Consider the following 20454-nt stretch of genomic DNA (forward strand, 5'->3'; position numbering starts at 1 on the left):
ATAATGGGATGTGATATCTTAGATGGATCTGGAGTATTTTATTCTGAGATTCTGTACCTTAGATTGTGTAGTGGTATTGAGGTCGTTATAAGTGTTGTAACCTGAATCAACAACTAACAAACACTGTCTCTGAGTGATTGGAGCAGTGAGATCCAACCACATAGTTTTCATGTCTGGGGAGGAGGTTTAGCAGACATTTTATGCGAGTATATGAAGGAAACAGAATGGCTACCCATTAGGCAATTGTTCATGTGCAATGAGGAGGGGGCAGGTAGCACTTAGTGAGGAGGCTTAGACAGAATACACCTATGAGAGAATAGCCCATCTCCTATATTCCTAATAATATCTAGATTATGTGCATGCAGGCATGCTTTCCAGTCAGAAGCAAACTGCTTCTCACTGGGATGTTGCTTTCCCCACCTCCTGAATTTTATTTTCAATATATTTAAAAAAATAAACAAAAGCAAAAAATATATTTTTTTAATATTTTATTTATTTATTTATTTTTATATTTATTTTTGACTGTGTTGGGTCTTCGTTTCTGTGCGAGGGCTTTCTCCAGTTGCGGCGAGTGGGGGCCACTCTTCATCGTGGTGTGCGGGCCTCTCACTGTCGCGGCCTCTCCCGTTGCGGAGCACAGGCTCCAGACGCGCAGGCTCAGTAGTTGTGGCTCACGGGCCCAGTTGCTCCGCAGCATGTGGGATCTTCCCAGACCTGGGCTCGAACCCGTGTCCCCTGCATTAGCAGGCAGACTCTCAACCACTGCGCCACCAGGGAAGCCCTCAAAAAATATTTTTAAAAATACCCAGTTACACAGTGCATTTCTTCCACTGTTTGGTAATTTGTCATGCATGAAAGAACTATCCATAATAGTCCATGTGATTGAGACCAATGGGTGATGACTGTACATTAGGAAGCCAGAGTTCAAAAACCTTGAGAAAATCTTTAAGTCCTCCAAGAGGGAAATAAATGAAAAGTTTCCTGGAATAATAATAATAACAAAACAACAACAATTATTTTTATCTAATACTTGTATTTTTTCTAATGGAAGAAGCCAGTTCTAGACATTTGACTATAAAGTACATATATTTAGACTACAGGTTAGGGACTGTGTAATGCTCTTCTCAATGTAGCCAGTCAACCTAGGAACCTATTCACTGAAATATTTGCTTGTAGGAAACTTCCAAGTATACATGATATTACAACATTTAAGAATGATGGGGACTTCCCTGGTGGCGCAGTGGTTAGGAATCTGCCTGCCAATGAAGGGGACACAGGTTCGAGTCCTGGTCCAGGAAGATCCCACATGCCACGGACCAACTAAGCCCGTGCGCCACAACTACTGAGCCTGCGCTCTAGAGCCCGCGAGCCGCAACTACTGAGCCCACGTGCCACAGCTACTGAAGCCCGTGTGCCTAGAGCCCGTGCTCTGCAACAAGAGAAGCCACTTTAATGAGAAGCCCATGCACCACAATGAAGAGTAACTCCCACTCGCTGCAACAAGAGAAAGCCCGTGCACAGCAATGAAGACCCAACACAGCCAAAAATAAATAAATAAATAAATAAAATTATTAAAAAAAAAAAAAAAAAGAATGATGCACATCTTTTAGCTAAAGTAGATACATTTGAGTGTCTTTCACTGTATTTAACAGTCAGTGTTTGTTTGCCAAGAAGCCTTTTCTGGAATTATGAATTACCATCACCACCATCACCATCTATCTGCATAAGGATGTTGATGGCTATTATTCTCCTGGTATCATTATAATAGCTTCCTTTGCTGTGTTACTAAGTTGTGGTGTAAGTTATTAAGTGTCAGTGTTGTTAGGAATTCCTAAATTTCTTCCTTTAGCTAAATTCTGTAGATAGTAGAGTTTTGTTTAAAAAAAAGGAACGTTGAATAACAAACCTTGCAGTATTAAAAGTCTTGTCTAGGGGGAAAACAGTAAATTCCAAATGTATTTTCAGTTCCAAACTGAATTCTATACTCATCTTTTGCATCTAGGTCTCATTTACAGTTCTTGCAGGTTACATGCGTTTTTCATAGCAGTTTATTTTCTGTTTCCCTCTTTTAGACTGTTAAGGAATAAACACAAACTAGAGTAAGTGTTCTAGCCCTGAGCTGCTCATTTGTATGTCTGTAATTTGATCCCTCGAGGCTGATGTTCTCAGCTGGCTATGCTTAAAGCCTAGCGGTTCGTTTACTTTCTCTCATCATTCTGGCTAACTCAAGGAAGGAAAAATTAAAGAACATAATTAAGCTGCGCAAAAGTGAGATGCGTTTAGTTCTCTCTCCTGTTTCTTCTTACATCTTTTTGGAGCTGGTTCTTTCTAACCCTGTCCTCCTACCCGATGCCTATTCTGGTTTTCATTCGTCATCTTAATTACCAACTAATCCCTCCCCATTCTATTTAATTCATACTTACATGTATGCATATTATATCTCCTCTCCCAAGGTGATAAGGTTCTTGAAAGTAGGGATCAGATCATATTTATTTTTGACCCTCTCAAAGTACACTGGGCATAGTAGAAACTCAATATTTATTAAAAGAGTGAATGGACTAATGAATAAAAAATGTTGGGGGCTGTGTCCCTACACAAGAACATTGCTATTTTAATAAAGAACTTGGTCAGACTGGAATGCTCAGGCCCAAAGGGACAAACTTTTCGGCTGTAGCCCTGTATGGGGCCTCTTAAGCATACTTTAGAGGCAGCATCTACTCATTAGGCCACCTCTAGTAATCACTGTATAGATTAGCACAATCAATAGCTCAATTTCATAAATGGCTTCTTGCAGTGTTCCAGCGAATTACAGTCTATGAAATCAAAGAAGCTTTGTCAAGTATTCGTGCTTAATGACTGAACACATCAATTTCAAAGCTATTTGACATTCCCGAATGGAAGCAAGATTTCGTGATTTCAAAGACAGCAACATGGGCTTTTCCCCAGTGGACGGTCTTAAGTCTTTAAATTTCTAGGAATTACACAGTTATATTTAAGAGAGTCAACTCACTTGAATTTAAATGAACTAAAATTCTCAAGCCAGAGCATAAAGCGTGTTTCTCTATCCAAGATCCATGTTAGGCATTTCCTCCCTCTATTCCTCTTTAAAAATTGTCTTCCCTGTGTTAACACCTGCCTACTTTGTCGTGATGAATGATTATTTCTGAGGGTTGATCATTCTGTGCACAAGCAAATCAATCATCCAATATCTCATTATCAATTCATTGCTTATTATTTTCTAGATGCAGTGCGTGGGGGAAATGTTAGGCCAAACTCATTAGTATTTATCACTTAGTACAACTTGCTTGTTTGTTTGAACAAGTACAATTGAATAGATGGCTGTGAAGTATCTTAGTGTGTCCTGAAAAGCTTTTTTTTTTTTTTCCTGAAAGTGTCCTGTAGACAAAGCCTTATAAAAAGTTTGTTTGCAAGAGGTTTCCAGAGATAAAGAGAACCTGCGTTCTCATGGTCATATGAGATCAAAGAAACTTCACCTTGGAAACATCGAAGTAAGATAGACTTTCAGATGGGCAGATCAAAGGAAATAAATTTAAAACCTTGTGTGCTTGGCATAGCAATAATTTAACCTAATGTTTCTTTTGGGTGGCTGGATTGAAGAGCTCATGGATTAAGTGTTTTTCTACAAGACATAACTGTTATATTTAAGACATTTCCTCAAACTAACAACCACATGAGAAAGACCAGTTTGTTTCCTTTCTGCTAACCTATGGAACCGGAAAGAAATCACATGGATCATATTTTTAAAATAATGGGGGCTGAGGTCACAATTATTCATGGTTCCCTAATCTGTATGCTGCTAGTAAGGGAAAACAAACAAACTGAATAAAAAAATGCCCAAATAACATGTCTTATGGAGTTAATCCATCTGTCAAATATATCTTGTCACAAAGGAAATAGAAAACTATATTCACACACCAAGAAAACCTTGGTGTAGAATTTTGAATAGCTGGCTTGACAGGGTAATTATGCACCCAAATATTTTCACATAAAAGACTATTGGAAATCAGTTATAGATGTGGTTTGTCACACAGGTTTCTGCTGTTTCTTCCATTCTGCTAACATTGATTTGAACTCGTATTCAGATCCTGTGCTGGTAGTCTCATTTTCTTTATTTCCTTTCTTCTCTGTTTTCAGATACCCTTTCTCAACCACACTGGCTGTTACATCACTGGCAAAGAGTTCTGTTTTGCCCTTACCAGTGAGATCTCCTCATTTCCCTGTGAAAGATGAAGAGATACATTCTGTCTCTCATTCCTGCTCAGCTATGAGAATCTTGTCCTTATGAAGGAATCAGTCATTTTATGGGCACTCATTTGCTCAGCAACCAAAACAAAAAAGACTTTTGAGTCAAATTAGTGCTTTGGTGGGTAGCCCTGTCTGTACAATGGAAATGGTTGATTCAGTTGACTGGAACCGTGGAGACTGCCATCAACTTGCTGAAAAAGGCTGGCTAGCCAACCCATATCTGGAGAAGGGTGGATCCTTCTAGGCCTCCCCTCCCTATACCAACCCAGTCAGGGTGGGCCTGGGAACCAGACACATCTATCAGTTAGATTCAACCACGGGCAGACCGCCTTAACAGAAGCCTGAGCTACATGACAATATCTAAACTGGTTTTCTCTGCCCCACTGAAACAGAGATCCTCCTGTTTGAATGAAAATTCTGTCTTTTCTCTTTTCCCTCCTACCTCTTCCCTTCCCCCCACTCTCCCTTGCCCCACCTTCTCTTTCTCTCTCCTTCTCCTATGCAGTCACTTACACAGAGGCACAGTACTAGTAAAACTAGTCATGGGGATTGTTGAAATTGAATGGTTTGAAATTCAACACTGCCGCAGGGTCTGGTTGTTGTTGGGTTTTTGTTTTGTTTTTTTCTTTCAATTATTGAGTCAGAGTTTGCTGCTTATTTTGCTTCTTCAGTGAGAATTTAGGCAAATTTTCAAGAGACGTTATTAATACCTCTTTCATTTTTCAAATCATCTTTTTGTCAAAATGTAGCCTTCTAACTAAACTAATACTTGCTTACAAAGAGTTAGCCAACAGTGATTACAGATCATAGTAAGAGGGTCTTAGCTGCATTTCTAAGAGTTTGCCTAGGCTCTGGGTATCCAGGCAACTTTATGCCTATGAGTACGCTACCATTGTAATTGTATTAAACTGGCATAACCCGATTCTTTCTCTCTCCATCACAAAATATTTTGACAACAGTTTTCTCTGCCCTTTGGAAAAGGTTACAGATATTCTCACTGGCCTTCTTTTTGGCTCCCTGTTGCTAAGTATCTGGATGAAGATTACAAAATGCAGTCAGTTATCTAGATTTTTCTAAACAAATAGGTATTTAGTATCATAGATAGGGTCTGCCTTTCTCTGTATACAATTAGGGGGACTTCTGAGTTAGGTCTTCATGTCACTCGAGCTAAGATACACTTTAGTTTAAATGTTCGGATGATTTTAATAAAGGTGTGAAACTTCTGGAATTATTTAAAAACCACCTCATATCTCTTCATTTTGCATGTTTAGAGACAGACTTTTCCAATATCAGTGCCAGCTGCTAGATGCTTTACATATTTGGCTTCTTTCCCCTCTGCATTGAATTCAAGCTCTTTGATGTAAAATTTGTTTCCATTTGAGAACAGCAATTTCACTTTCTAAAAAAGGAGTGTAACGCTTCATCAAAGTTAGAGATGTTTTAAACTATCTAGATAACAAAAAAAAAAAACTTTTTGAAAGAAAAAGATTTGGCATTATAGGTAACCCACATGGAAATGTTAAATGAATAAGTAAATCTGATCAACTCTGCTTTATGAGAGTAGTCAACAGAAATCTCTCCCCTCCAGCCAAACCTGCTATCTAAGCTGAGTACCCTTTTTTCAGAAGCCCCTTGGAGGGTATTCTGGCAGGCCGAGTTGGACTGTGCCTAGCTATTGAAGGTCATCTCCCACAAGACTTCAGAGATTCAATATTGGGTGGGACAAATCTCTTTGTTGACTCCATGTGACATTTATTTAGTTGCTCTTGTTCCCCAAGACACAAACCGAAGGGTTTCACCAACCTGTCATAAGAAACACTTAACAAACTACTTTGCAGGTTCCAGTTACTTTCTTATTAAATGTCACTCAGTGTGTCCCAAATCTGCCTTTGTCTATCCTCTATACAATTGTATTGGCATTCCCTACCATTACCTGAGATGTTGATCATTAAGTATTAATCTGATAGTGTTTTTGGCATTATGGGTTGATGGGCAAAAATGGACTCGAGACAAAGGTAGGAATTGTTTATCATGGAGTTGGCCTCTATAATAAATCTCCTTTCTTTAACGGTCATGATGCATTTGAGTCTGGTTAGAAATAGAGGACTTGGTCTGGAATTAAAATATAATGTGTCGATTAAGAGTTTCTCTAGTATATTAATTGCCTATATGGCAAATCAAGCTTTGGAGATGTGGATGGGATTTTCTTGGGTAGAAATAGCACGTCTGGGCATGAACAGATCTGCTAATAACACTCAGTAGTAAAAAGTGGAATCGTATTAGTGGAGAGACTGGGTGGTAATGAGTTCACTAAAATAATAAAAAATAAAATTAAGCACAAAGTTAGGCAATAAAGAGGGAAGGACATAAGCAAAAGGAGATATATGTGTTGGTGGAGATAAATCACTAATTTCTTTTTTTTTTTTTAATTTTTATTGGAGTATAGTTGCTTTACAATGTTGTTAGTTTCTACTGTACAGCAAAGTGAATCATCTATACGTATACATATATCCCCTCTTTATTGGATTTCCTTCCCATTTAGGTCACCACAGAGCATTGGGTAGAGTTCCGCATGCTATACAGTAGGTTCTCATCAGTTGAGAAAAATCACTAATTTCTATTCATTCATTTAGCACATTATGTTGACTGTTGTGTTCCAGGCATTGTCATTCGTCTTAGGGGCATAGTTATGAATAAGACAGCTCAGGAAACTTCCGTACTCAGAGAAACTGCTGGAAGAGGTACACAGAACCTTGAGAAAGGGCTGGTAGAGTTTCTTTCAGAGCATAAGTCACACTGAGTCAGAATTGACGGAGGAACAGACTAAGAAAAGGGAATTCTGAGAACCTATTTGGACTTAAAACTCAAGAACTCATTCAAAATAGAAGCCAGGTTTTCTAGGACTACAGGTGACAATGAAAGGCAGGGAATCTTAAGAATGAAGACATAAGCAAACAGACAGTGAACACGCAGGCTTGGGCTTGAAAGACAAAACCTTATCTCAAAGGTTGGGGCTCCGGGAAGGAAATGGTTCTATCTTTCAGAGCTGTGCCAACCTCAACATTGTGAGATGGTGTGCTTCTTCATTATCTTTAAAACACACACACACACACACACACACACACACACACACACACACACACACACACACACACACACACACACACACACACACACACACACACACACACACACACACACACACCTGACGAGGCCAAGAAACTAATTATTGGGTTGGCCAAAAGGTTCGTTCGGGTTTTTCCGTAAGATGTCAGGGAAAATTCCGAACCAACTTTTTGGCCAACCCAATACATAATCAATGGATAAAAGTAAGCTGCCTACTTTGTAGTTTCATCTCACATAGTTTGTACTCTGAGAATTCAACATTCTACAACAGAGAATATTTGATCCCCTAGAATGAACTGTGAACAAAATGGTAGGTGAGGGTTGCCACCAGCCAGGAGAATGTTTAGAAAGGCCATGAACCGGAAGCATAATGATAACAACAGCCCCTCCTGCTTCTCCACTTCTCCACCTACCATGCACCAGGCACTGCTGGAAGAACATTACCCACATTACCTCATTTAATCCTCAGAACAATCATGAGGAAGGTTCTAGCCCCATTTTAGCGAGGTAGAAATTGAGGAAAAGAGAAGCTACATACATTTCCAGGGTCATACAGCTAATAGGTTGCGGATTTTGGATTGAAACCCAGGAATTCTGCCTCCAGAATCAGACTTCTGTTATGTTAAATGCACTGCTTTCATTCCCACATAGTAAAAACAATTACCCAAGAAATGCTACCACACCATTTTGTAATGGATTCATCTTAGTTCCTTCTGACAAGATGGAAATCCAGACCTCTTAGAGTTAACACAGAGTAGAGAATCAAAGATATTTGTTATAGTGGGATAATCTTACAAAAACATGTGTTTTTTTTGTTTTTTTTTTTTTTTACAACAATTAAGGAACTTTTTTTCCCTCCTAGCTATCTCTGGATGTGTGGATGTGTCCTTATGTGATATTGGTACACACCAGGGTTTAAACCACTCATAATCAGGTCAATCATAATCTAGTTCTGGCCCCCAAAGCAGTCAATCTCTGGTCTAATGACAAATTAGACCAATTTTTTGTCTAATGAACAACTAAAGTTGAACTAGCTATGCTTACAATAACAACTTCTGGTGAGGGTGTTAAATGTTAACTTTAGACACGCTCTAAGAGGGGAAGTATTGAAATACCAAATTAGGAAAAAACGGACTATTGCAGAATATTGACTCCTCACCGGAGATGAGCTTCGTGTAGGAGTTTTATGCAGTGTTCTCTGAACTTTTAGTCAAATAGCGGATTGAATCAGATTAAAATAATTAGCTTTCTCTTGTCAGAATACTTCCCCAGGCTGCTGCTTCTCCATTCTGGTTTGTTCTATCATTGCCATGCCTAATATTCAACAAGTCATTTCCCTTTATTAAAGGGAAACTGCATTTTATTTTTGTTGAGAATGCTTTCATTCATATCTGAGTGTGATTTAGTTGAATTTTCCCCCCTTTCACAAAAATTAATGAAAACCAATTTCATGACCAATTTAGCATTAAATACGTGTTAGTCAAAGAAGTATTAGCAGAGTAGTTCAGAGTGAGTCTTTTGTGTGGTTAGAAGAGCAGTGTTCAATTTTTAGTATGTTCGTAAATGAACGATGAGTGGGGAAATTCTGACATCCAGGGAGGTAGTTATGATTTCTCCATTTGTAGGAGAAAGTCGCAGTGTTTTTCAAAGTATCGTCCTAGAATACCTGCACCAGAATTACCTGGGTTGCCTGTTAAAGGTGCAGATGCCCTAGCCTCACCCCAGAACTGGTGAATCAGAAATTCATACGGTGTAGCCTAGGACTTGACATTTTTAACAAATTCCCTAAGGGATTCATGAGGAGAGTGAATTTTGAGAACCACTGCCTTACAAGCATATACTCATATCTGATCCACATAGGCACATAGTTTGCCAGCCTGGTCCTGCAACAGATATCTGGAAGTTTCCAGCAGGAAGAACCTTTAGAAGTTACCTATGTCATCCCTTCCTGAACTTCCCATTTTACCACAGTGTTGCTAGATTTAGCAAATAAAAAGATAGGCCTCCCAGTTAAATTTGAATTTCAGATAAACAATGAGTAATTTTTTTTTAGCATAGTTATGTCCTGTGCAATATTTGGAATATACTAAGAAATTGTTGTTTATTGAAAATTCCACTTTAACTGGGAGTCCTGTATTTTATCTGGCAACCTGTGATGATGAAATTGAATTCCAGAAAGCTAAAATGACATTTTACAATGCTGTGCTGTCCCTAGGATTTCTAGGACTTTAGTTTCTACCTTTGCTATAAATCATTGATTTCTGCTCTACTGAAGGCTTTCTTTTTTGACAGGTAAACACTGTTATAAAAATACATAAATATAGTATCAACTAACTTGCAAATGCCTAAAGACCTAGAGTATTTATTTTAGAACAGAGAAATTACTATACATCGAAGTGTCTTCTTTTCATAAATCATCCAGTGTTACTTAGTTTGTCACAAGAAAAAAAAAGATAGAAACATGATTCTATACAATTATGATTTTATATATACTTCCCCTTCTTCTTAGAACTTCCTGAAAATCCTTTTATCTACCTACCTGCCTCCCCTACGGACCTATCTCACAGATAGTCATCAGCTAACCAAGAGCGCGTGGGTGGAATTCTGAGACCTCAATTCTGCTAATTTCCCAAAGTATGAGGTTTTAGGAACTATGACAGGTCAGTCTGAAAACAGGATCCTAGAGTTTGGGTGGTTTGAGCATGGAAAGGAAAGCTTGCCATTATGCTTCAGAAAAAAAAAAAAGTGTTTACCGACAGAGTCAAGGAGTGGGTAGGGGACGACGGCCATGCCACCACACGCCCTTCCATCTTAAGAATAGAAGGGCCTAGACAACCTGTTAAAAATGTTTTCTCCAGAGATTGAAGGTTTAAAGGTAATTGGTTCAATTCATTCATGGGCTGTATCTTTGGGTGCTAAAAGTGTGATAATTCATTAAAAAAAAACAGTTCGATATGTTTGATTTTTAAATAAATGGATTCCCAGAGCATTTGATCCAGTTTCATATACTTATCCAAACTGTACCATCCTCCACAGAACTCAAATAGATGTGGAAGAGCTCATCCATGCATACAGATAAGGGTGTTCATTTAATACAAGGACCAATTCTACCCTGCAACATGTTTCAGGTACAAGTCAACTTCAAATACAGGACTGTTTTGTCCATAGAAAAACTTACCAACGAGTGGTTAGATCACACCGAGCTTCTTCTCTAAGCCCAACTCAGGTCCATATAAATGCTATGGATGACGTTAAGAAGAAGCTTTATGTCAAGTGACACATCTTTATTACATATTTGCCTAACACATGACTGCTTTTTGTAGTAATAATCTTTTAGGCTTCTATTGAATTTAGTAGGTATCAAAGTACTTTCACATCCATTATCTCATTTAATTCTTACAACAGTCCTGTGGGTATGCATACCAATTATTATCATCAGATTCTAGGTTTGCACATTAGAAAACTGAGGCAAGTTCAAAGTGATGAACTAACTTGCTTGAGGTCACATAAGCACTGTGTCCGAAACCTGTGTTCTTCACCACCATTGCACAACCACCACTACTTCTTTCTTCTACTTCTCTTCCTCCTGTATTTTCTTTTCCTCCATCTGTCTCTTCTTCCTTCACCATCTCTTCCTCCCCCTCGTCTACCTTCTCATCCACCAATAGGATTTATTGAGCTTAATAGGTGCTGAGAATGATGCCTAGTGCTTTAAATCCAGTTTCATTTAATTTGTACAATGATGATTATCCTCATTAAACAGATGTGAAAACTGAGTCTAGGAGAGTGAAATATCACACTCTTAATATGTGATGAGCCACAATTAGAACATAGGCCTCCTAATAGCTAATTCATTGGCTTCTGACATGAGTATCTGATCAACCAAAGCACACTAAGTATAATGATTCATGTTCTTTCATTGAAACCAGATGCAAAAAATGTGATGTAGAAAGGACTTGTCTCTGGAACTTGCATTTCCTCTGCTTTGACTCTTTGGATTTCCTTTTAAGTTGAATATACCTAACACTATAATGGTATATAAATAATGGTTTAGGCAAGGCCTGGAACATAAGGGATAAAGGCAGTATCCTGATACTGAAACGAGGAGGCAGGTCAGTTGAACGGCAGTAACTCTGACTTGATACTGAACCTCAGAACTTTGGATCTGTGAGTGCGGTTCTTATACTTAACTCATCTAGAAGCTAGGTTTTGCCCTAGAGCTGCAAACCAGGCTGAACCTGCAGGCAGAAGTGAAGTGGCTTTTGCTGAAGATCTTGACAGTGGAGACAGTAAGCCAGGCTTGTCATTATGGTATGTGGATGAAGTGCTGCTTTCATGCTTTGAGGTGAGAAAATGCTAACCTGCTATAAACTCAGAAAGTTTACAAGTATCTTCACTCCCCAATGCCTGGCAGGTGTGCCTACAGAGCTTTAATAGCCTGTTATAGCTGTCTTTAGTTTGCTTTGGATGAACTCTGGATGCCAAACTTCCATATAAATAATCAGTATTTCCTGCATATTCTTAATTATCCTCAGGTTGTGCTTTCTGGTACCTTACAATTTTCTATTTTAAATTAAACTTGGAAAAACAACAAACTACTTCCAGGCAGGCACTTTTTCCTGGGTTGTAGAGGGTAATTATACATGTTGGAGGGTAGGAATTTGAAAGCACATGTAATATTATTATTAATGGATGTCTGGGACATACATTCTTCATCTCAATGTAAGTAAGGGTTTCAGCATATCTTGGAGGATTTTTCATTCTTATTAAGGAAAATATGAAAGATAGCTAGTTTATTTTTGTGAGACATGATCAATATTTGAGCTTCTTGGACATAAATTATATTCCATGCATACTATCTTGTTCCATTTTCTCTAAGTGCTGTTTCATCTCAGTGATTGAAAGACTCATTCTGAAGATCATTCTTGCCATCTTTTTTGTTTTAGGGAAAAGATATGTGATGCATAGGAAGACCACAAGAAGGAGTTGCCCAGTTTGAACAGTATTTCTCTTGGGAGCATTTGTTGAAAGCAACTAGAGGCAATTGTTGACATTGTGGCTGCCTGAGGGGGTGAATAATAGTTGGGGTACACCAAGGGTCCCCAACCCGCGGGCCACAGACCACTACCGGTCCGCGGCCTCTTAGGAACTGGGCTGCACAGCAGGAAGTGAGTGGCTGGCGAGCGAGCAGTTTCATTTGCCGCTCCCCGTCGCTCCCCCTCGCTCACATTACCACCTGAACCACACCCCCCACCTCCCCGTCCGTGGAAAAATTGTCTTCCACAAAACCAGTCCCTGGTGCCAAAAAGGTTGGGGACTGCTGGGGTACACAATAGACTAACAAAAATTAATAGAATTTGTTGCTAGCAAATTTGTCCTACAAGAAATACTAAAGAGAGTTCTTTAGGCTGAAATGAAGGGAAATAGACACATAAGTAAACCCTCATTAATAAGTGAAGAACACCCAAAAAGGCAAGATAATAGGAAATGTGATAGACAGTATAAATGTATTTTTATAAGTTTTTATCTGATTTAAAAAATAACTGCACAAAGCAATAACGAAAATCTTTGCTGATAGGCATACAATGTGTAAAGATGCTCAATATCATTACTCATTAGGGAAATGCAAACCACAATGAGAAAGCACTCACTAGGATGGCTATAATCAAAAACATAGATAATAATAATTGTTGGCAAGAATGTAGAGGAAATGAAACCCATATACATTGATGTTGAGAATATGAAAAGTACAGCCTCTTGGAAAACAGTTTGGAGGTTCCTTAAAATGTTAAACAGTTACCACATAACCCAATAATTCCACTCCTAGATATATACCCAAGAGAATCTAAAACATATGTCCACACAAAAACTTGTACATGAATGTTTATAGTAGCATTATTTATAATCATTGAAAAGTGGAAGAAACTCAAATATCAATCAGTTGATGAATGGATAAACAAAATGTGGTATATCAATACAGCTGAATATTAGTCAGTCATAAAAAGGAATGAAGTACTGATTCGTACTATAAACTAGATAAATCTAGAAAACATTATGCTCAGTGAGAGAGTCCAGACAGAAAAGGCAACATATTGTATGATTACATTTATGTGAAATGTCCAGACTAGAAAAATCTGTAGAGAAGGAAAGTAGATTAGTAGTTTCCTAGGGCTGGATGGGAAAGTGATGAGAGGATTGGTTGATGAAGGATAAAGGGTACAGAGTTTCATGTGGGAGTAATGAAAATGTTCTGGAATTAGATAGTGGGGATAGCTGCATACTTTGTGAATATACCAAAAACCACTGAACTCTATAGTTTAAAGGGGTTAATTTTATAGTATGTGAATTATATCTCAGTAAGAAATTGTATTCAAAAGGGAACCAATGTATAACAAAAGATTAAAGAAAATATACCAAAATATTGATAGCAAAAAAAAAAAAAAAGTTGGGGAATGTTTCTCTTTAAGAATTCTCTGCCATTGGTGGCACTCAGCAACCTAGTTATTGATATAAAATGGAGATAAAATATCTGAGCAGAAAAAGGTCATTAGGAGGAAGTTATTTTGCACTCCATTCTACCTTTTAATCTTTTGAGTGTGCCAAAAGAAAATCCAGGGGCAGGGACAAAAATCTGTGCCAATAGGCCAAGTATGACCTGTGATGTTTTACATGGTTCAATTAAAATGATTTTTCTTCTGTAAGCAAAGAGAAAGGAGATAGCTTTCAGAGTTATGATATTGATGTTGGAGGACAATGAACATGTAAACACTTGGATAGTCATCCACGAATTAGCTCTTTAATCTGTAAATATGATTCAGTTTAATGTATGTTTGTATGTGTTACTTCAATAAAAAAAAAAGTTCATCGTGTCACACCCCTCTGGTACTTAAAATCCTCAAATGATTACCATTGCACTAGGGATAAATGCAAACAATGGACCCTGACTTTCAAGGTACCACGTGACCCGACGGTCTGCCTCTCTAATCTCAACTAGCACCCTTTCTTGTGCCTCTACATCTTCCTTTCCTTATCAGACTCCTTCCCTTCTTGGGTCTTTACCCTTGTGGTTTCTCTGCCCTAACAGTCCCTCCCTCAGTCACATGGCCTGCCCCCATTTAGGTCACAATTCAAATTGTGACCTCCTGAAGTGACTCTTCTCAGACTTCACTCCCTATTACATCATTCCTTTTTTTTCTCTTTTGAATTTTTATTGGGATAGAACTGAGATACAGCACTGTATAAGTTTAAGGTGTACAGCATAAAGATTTGATTTGCGTACATTATGAAATGATGACCACAATAAATTTAGTGAACATCCATCATCTCATAGAGATACAACATTAAAGGAATAGAGAAAATATATATTTTTTCCTTGTGATGGGGACTCTGAGCATTTACTCTCTTAACAACTTTCATGTATGACACACAGTTGTGTTAATTATATTTATCATGTTGTAAATTACATCCCTAGTACTTATTTATCTTATAACTGGCAGTTTGTACCTTTTGACTATTTTCATCCAATTACTCCCCTTCCCCTGAACCCCCACCTCTGGTAGCTGCAAATCTGATCTCTTTTTCTATGAGTTTATTTTTTGTTTTTGAAGTATAATTGACCTACAATGTTACTTTAATTCCAGGTACACAGCATAATGATCCAATATTTTTGTACATTTCAAAATGATCATTATGATAAATCTAGTTGCTATCTGTCATCATATAACGACTTGTGCCAACTGGCTGGTGGTCCCGGCACTAATAAGCCAGAGGGAGGATTCCAAGATGGCACTTGGCAGCACCAGTGTCCTTGTAGTAGGATGAGCTCCCCAAAATGGCTGCTGCCAGCATCTATGTCCCCAGAGTGAGCCCCAGCTGCCTCCTGCCTCTCCAGGAGGTTCTCCAAGATTAGCAAGTGGGTCTGACTCAGGCTCCTTTCAAATTACTGCTTCTGCCCTGGGTCCTGGATCATGTGAGATTTTGTGTGCACCCTTTAAGACTGGAGTCTATTTCCCACAGCCCTCTAGCTCTCCTGAAAGTAAACTCTGCTGGCCTTCAAAGCCAAACGTTCTGGGGGCTCATCTTCCTGGTGCAGGACCCCCAGGTTGGGGAGCCCAGTGTGGAGCTCAGACACTTTGCTCCTTGGGGAGAACCTCTGCAATTGTAATTATCTTCTGCTGTGTGGGTCACCTCCCTGGGGGTATGGGTCTTGACTATACCACATCTCCACTCCTCCTGCCCGTCTCCTTGTGGTTCCTTTTTTATATCTTTAGTTGTAGAAGATCTTTTCTGCTAGTCTTCAGGTCATTCTCACTGATAGTTGCTCTGTAAATAGTTGTAATTTTGGTGTGCCCATGGGAGCTGATGAGCTCAGGGTCTTCCTGTTCTGCCATCTTGGCCACTCCTCCTGCACCATTCTGTCTTAATGTGTTTTTTGTTGTTGTTCCCCCCCCCCCCATAGTTTTTTGTTGAGTTGATTTAGTTGGTGGCCAAAGTGGAGGACGGCTCAAGAGCAGGAGGCAATTCTCACTCTTTAGGTGCAGGCTGACCTCTCAAGATAGACTCAAACTTGGTGAAATCTGAGAGAAATGCCTTGGCAACAGCTGCCATCCGAACCACTGCCATGTGCAGTACCTTGTGATGGGAACTCTTAGGATTTACTCTGAGGTGAGCAAAAGTCGTAAAAAGGGATTGAGAATTTTAGCCAGTCTCTCCTACATGAAAGTAACATAGCTGTGACAGTTTCTCAAACTTTCCTTGCTTTTAACAACCTTGACAGTTTTGAGGATTCCTGATAGGTATTTTGTGGAAAGTCCCTCAATCAGGACTTTTCTGATATTTTCCTCATGATTAGACTGGGGTTATAGGTTTTGGAGAGGAAGACCACAGAGGTAAAGTGCCATTCTCATCACATCACATCAAGCGTCCATGCTCCCCACGTCTTATCACTGATGATGTTAAACTTGATCACCGGGCTGAGGTAGTGTTTGTCAGGCTTCTCCACTGTAAAGTTACTATTTCACCCCCTTTCCATATTCTACACTTCGGAAGGAAGTCACTATGCACAACCTCCTCTGTGTTCGAGCTCCTTGAGAGCAGAATATCTAGATAAATCTTCCAAAGGGAGATTTGGCTATTCTCCCCCATTCATTTCTTTATTTAATCATTTATATCAATATAGACTCAGGTTATATATTTTGTACTTTGGGCTGTAATTTAATACCACTTTGTTACTCAAATTGTTCCAGTTTTGGCCATTGAGAGCTCTTCCTGTTGGCTCCTGTGTCCCTTTGACATACTCCCATCATTCTGATTCCTTGAGCATTTCCTTAATTTGTGGCACTAAAAGATGCTCCAGGCTTCTCTTGTATGTTACCTGCCACAATCCTTGAATCAGCCTTTCTCCAAAGATCCCTGGTTCCTTTTATTGGAGAATAGTAGAAACCAAGATCTGTGTGCTGGGTATGCTCATTACCACAGGTGTGTCATTGCTTCCAGGCCCTTTCAGCTGATAGAGCAAAGAAACATGTCTATACCAATCTGTGTATATACATGTCTATAAGGATTTCTATATGCATCTATCAGTATTTAACTAAACATAAGTTCAAACTGATGATTCCTCCTCTAATCCTTTACCACATGACCATTCACGCCTGCTCCCATTGCTTGTAACCTCCCTCTCCAACAGGAAGAAACCCGGCTCCCACCATTTGCCATCCGTTTACTTAATTGTTCAATTCTAGTATACATGTATAGTGGTCTCAGAATTGTTAACCTGTATTTCCATGGGAAATAATTTTATCAACTAGAGTACAGTGTTTATATACCATTCCTTTTGCCTTTAATCTTACCATCTCCACTCATTTCCAAAATTACTTTTGTCAGCATCTCTTGTGCCCTCTTCCTTCAGTGAGGTTGTTGCACATGTTTGTAATAGTTACATTCTTTTGTCACAGTCTGCATTCCCTCCTAAATTCCTTTGGTTTTATAGACATTAAGGTTCACACTTTCTGCTGTAAAGTTCTGTGGGTTTTGACAAATGCATAGTGTCATGTATCTACAGATACAGCTCTTTGGCACTTGATCATATTAACATACGAGACCAGGACATATTGTATGTAGAGGAGATTTTTTTCAAAACTGATGCTTTCAGTGAACACATAACTTTAAAACATTTTTAAAAGAATTTATTTAAAAAGAATTTATTTTTTAAGAATTTATTTATTTAAAAAGAATTTATTTTCCTGTTATTTTATTATTTCTCACAAGATATTTTTCTCCTGAAAAAAAGGTGAATCAGTTAATTCTTAATCTTTTTATAAAATGGTGCCTTATGAGACTGTAAACATTTAATTTTTTTATCTCAAGTGTGTGTTCTTTCCATTTTAATATCCCTATGTGGTGCATTGCTCTATGGAACATAGCAATCTACTCTGCAATATCATATCTTATCAAGCCAGGCTTTGTTTGTTTGCTTTGTCCTTGTTTTCATTTTCCTTTTTCTGTAGCAATAGAAATACAGAGTAGTAGGTTCAGAAAGGAACTGCAAGAGAGTCTAATATCAGCAGCTATTTAATGGATAAGTCAGTATTTTACAAAACCAATCAGGCTCTGGGTGGTTTCCTTTTCCTTCCTGTATTAGTCCCTGCCTGTCTGATTTCAGCACAGCAGAGTATCTCTAAGTTATATATGAGGAAAATTGAAAGCCAATTTGCACTCAGCCAAACACCATAATGACAAATATGCTGACACAGGGGTATCACTGATGCAGTGTATCACATACAGTGGGAAACTTGGTGAAAGTACACATTCTCATGGCCTACCCTTTACTTGCTAAATCAGAACCTCTGGGAGTTTCTGGGTCCAGTAATCTGTGTTTTAACAATTTCTCAAGGTTATGCCCAATTTTCAGAACCACTGGGCTAGTGGTAACTATTACAGAGCAATGCTTCTTCTCTTTCAGTAGGACATTGTCTCTATTTCATTTTATTTCACCGTTTACCTTTTTCTTAATTTTCAATGGAAGGATTTGTCACTGAAACATTCGATTACCTTGTTATCTATTTATAAGTGGATAAAAGCCTTTGTTAAAATAGTATAAGCAGGGACTCAATTTATCCCTTTGGAATGGGGGAAACTGTAGGAGAAGGGGTGTATGCATGTGGTCCCAATAGCAGGTCACTGCAGGACTAGATACAAAGGATTGTTCTCTTCTTTCTACAATTTCTATTCTTTTGTTGGTCATCATAGTTTAATAGCAAATCTGTTTGGCCTAATATGATCTTAGTCTCCTTGTAGAACATAAAGATGACTTGAAAGTTGTGGGGTAACCCTCTCATGCTGGGTATAGAGATGAGCTGTGAGATCCAGTCTGTAGAGAAAGAAAAATGAAAACATCAAATAGAAGCAACAATGAAAGACCATGAGATCACAAGAAAAGAGAAAGACAAACACACAGGATGAATAGTTCTCAGATGACTTTTCAGTTCATGTTTCCACTACCTCATGAGGCCTGGCTGTATTTCTGCCCTTGGGGTCTGGGAGAAAGAAGTACATCTTTATAATAAAACCTCCCTGTTGCTTATGTTAGTGTGAGTTTCCATTGCATACCAACCAACCCCCCGACTCCAGGACTTAAATTCTTCTTTTTGTACCTAAATCTCTGTCCCACATCTTCTCACACTGTTATGGCTTTCGCTTATTTTGAATACGCTATTGGGTTGGCCAAAAAGTTCGTTTGGTGGCTCTAGTAGCACTTAGTTGTCTTTAACTTCATTTGAAACAATTTTGTTAGATTGCATTGTGACAGCTGTCATATCAGCGTGCATTTAAAAAAAAAAAATCAAAATTGGTGAATTTGTGTAGCCATTTTAATATTGAAGATGGAAGAAAAAAGCAACATTTTGGGCATATTATGCTTTATTATTTCAAGAAAGGTAAAAACACAACTGAAACTCAAAAAAAGATTTGTGCAGTGTATGGAGAAGGTGCTGTGACTGATCGAATGTGTCAAAAGTGGTTTGCGAAGTTTTGTGCTGGAGATTTCTCTCTGGACGATGCTCCACGGTCGGGTGGATCAGTTGAAGTTGATAGCGATCAAATTGAGACATTAATTGAGAACAGTCAACGTTATACCACGCGGGAGATAGCCGACATACTCAAAATATCCAAATCAAGTGTTGAAAATCATTTGCACCAGCTTGGTTATGTGAATCACTTTGATGTTTGCGTTCCACATAAGTTAAGTGAAAAAAAACCTTCTTGACCATATTTCTGCATGCGATTCTCTACTTAAATGTAATGAAAACGTTCCATTTTTAAAACAAATTGTGACAGGCGATGAAAATACTGTGCAGTAACGTGGAATGGAAGAGATTGTGGGGCAAGTGAAATGAACCACCACCAACCACACCAAAGGCCAGTCTTCATCCAAAGAAGGTGATGTTGTGTATATGGTGGGATTGAAGGGGAGTCCTCTATTATGAGCTCCTTCCAGAAGACCAAACGATTAATTCCAACAAGTACTGCTCCCAATTAGACCAACTGAAAGCACTTGACGAAAAGTGTCCAGAATTAGTCAATAGAAAATGCATAATTTTCCATCAGGATAATGCAAGACCGCATGTTTCTTTGATGACCAGGCAAAAACTGTTACGGCTTGTCTGATTCATCCGCCATATTCACCAGACATTGTACCTTTGGATTTCCATTTATTTCGGTCTTTACAAAATTCTCTTAATGGAAAAAAATTCAATTCCTTGGAAGACTGTAAAAGGCACCTGGAACAGTTCTTTGCTCAAAAAGATAAAAAGTTTTGGGAAAATGGAATTATGAAGTTGCCTGAAAAATGGCAGAAGGTAGTGGAATAAAATGGTGAATGCGTTGTTCAATATAGTTATTGGTGAAAATGAAAAATGCCTCTTATTTTTACTTAAAAACCAAAGGAACTCTTTGGCCAACCCAATATAATAATAGCTGGAAGATGTCTTGGAGTAAGTGTGACTACTGCATTGCAATAAAAATTAGGAAGTAATTTCTTACAACTGTGACATATGTATATCAAAG

At 38.5% G+C, this 20454-nt stretch overlaps 2 long non-coding RNA genes across 2 annotated transcripts in view; both read right to left on the reverse strand.

Moving 5' to 3' along the window:
• Positions 1-20454, reverse strand: part of LOC309652107 — a 430763-nt gene that overhangs the window by 27954 nt on the left and 382355 nt on the right. The gene's annotated exons all lie outside the window — the stretch shown is intronic.
• Positions 17944-20454, reverse strand: part of LOC309652105 — a 49793-nt gene continuing 47282 nt past the window's right edge. Inside the window, exon 4 of the long non-coding RNA XR_014258582.1 lies at positions 17944-18760. This is a non-coding gene — a long non-coding RNA (uncharacterized lncRNA). The remainder of the gene's footprint in view (positions 18761-20454) is intronic.

Source organism: Balaenoptera physalus, assembly GCF_965194825.1.
Source record: "Balaenoptera physalus genome assembly, chromosome: X".
Lineage (NCBI taxonomy): Eukaryota > Metazoa > Chordata > Mammalia > Artiodactyla > Balaenopteridae > Balaenoptera > Balaenoptera physalus.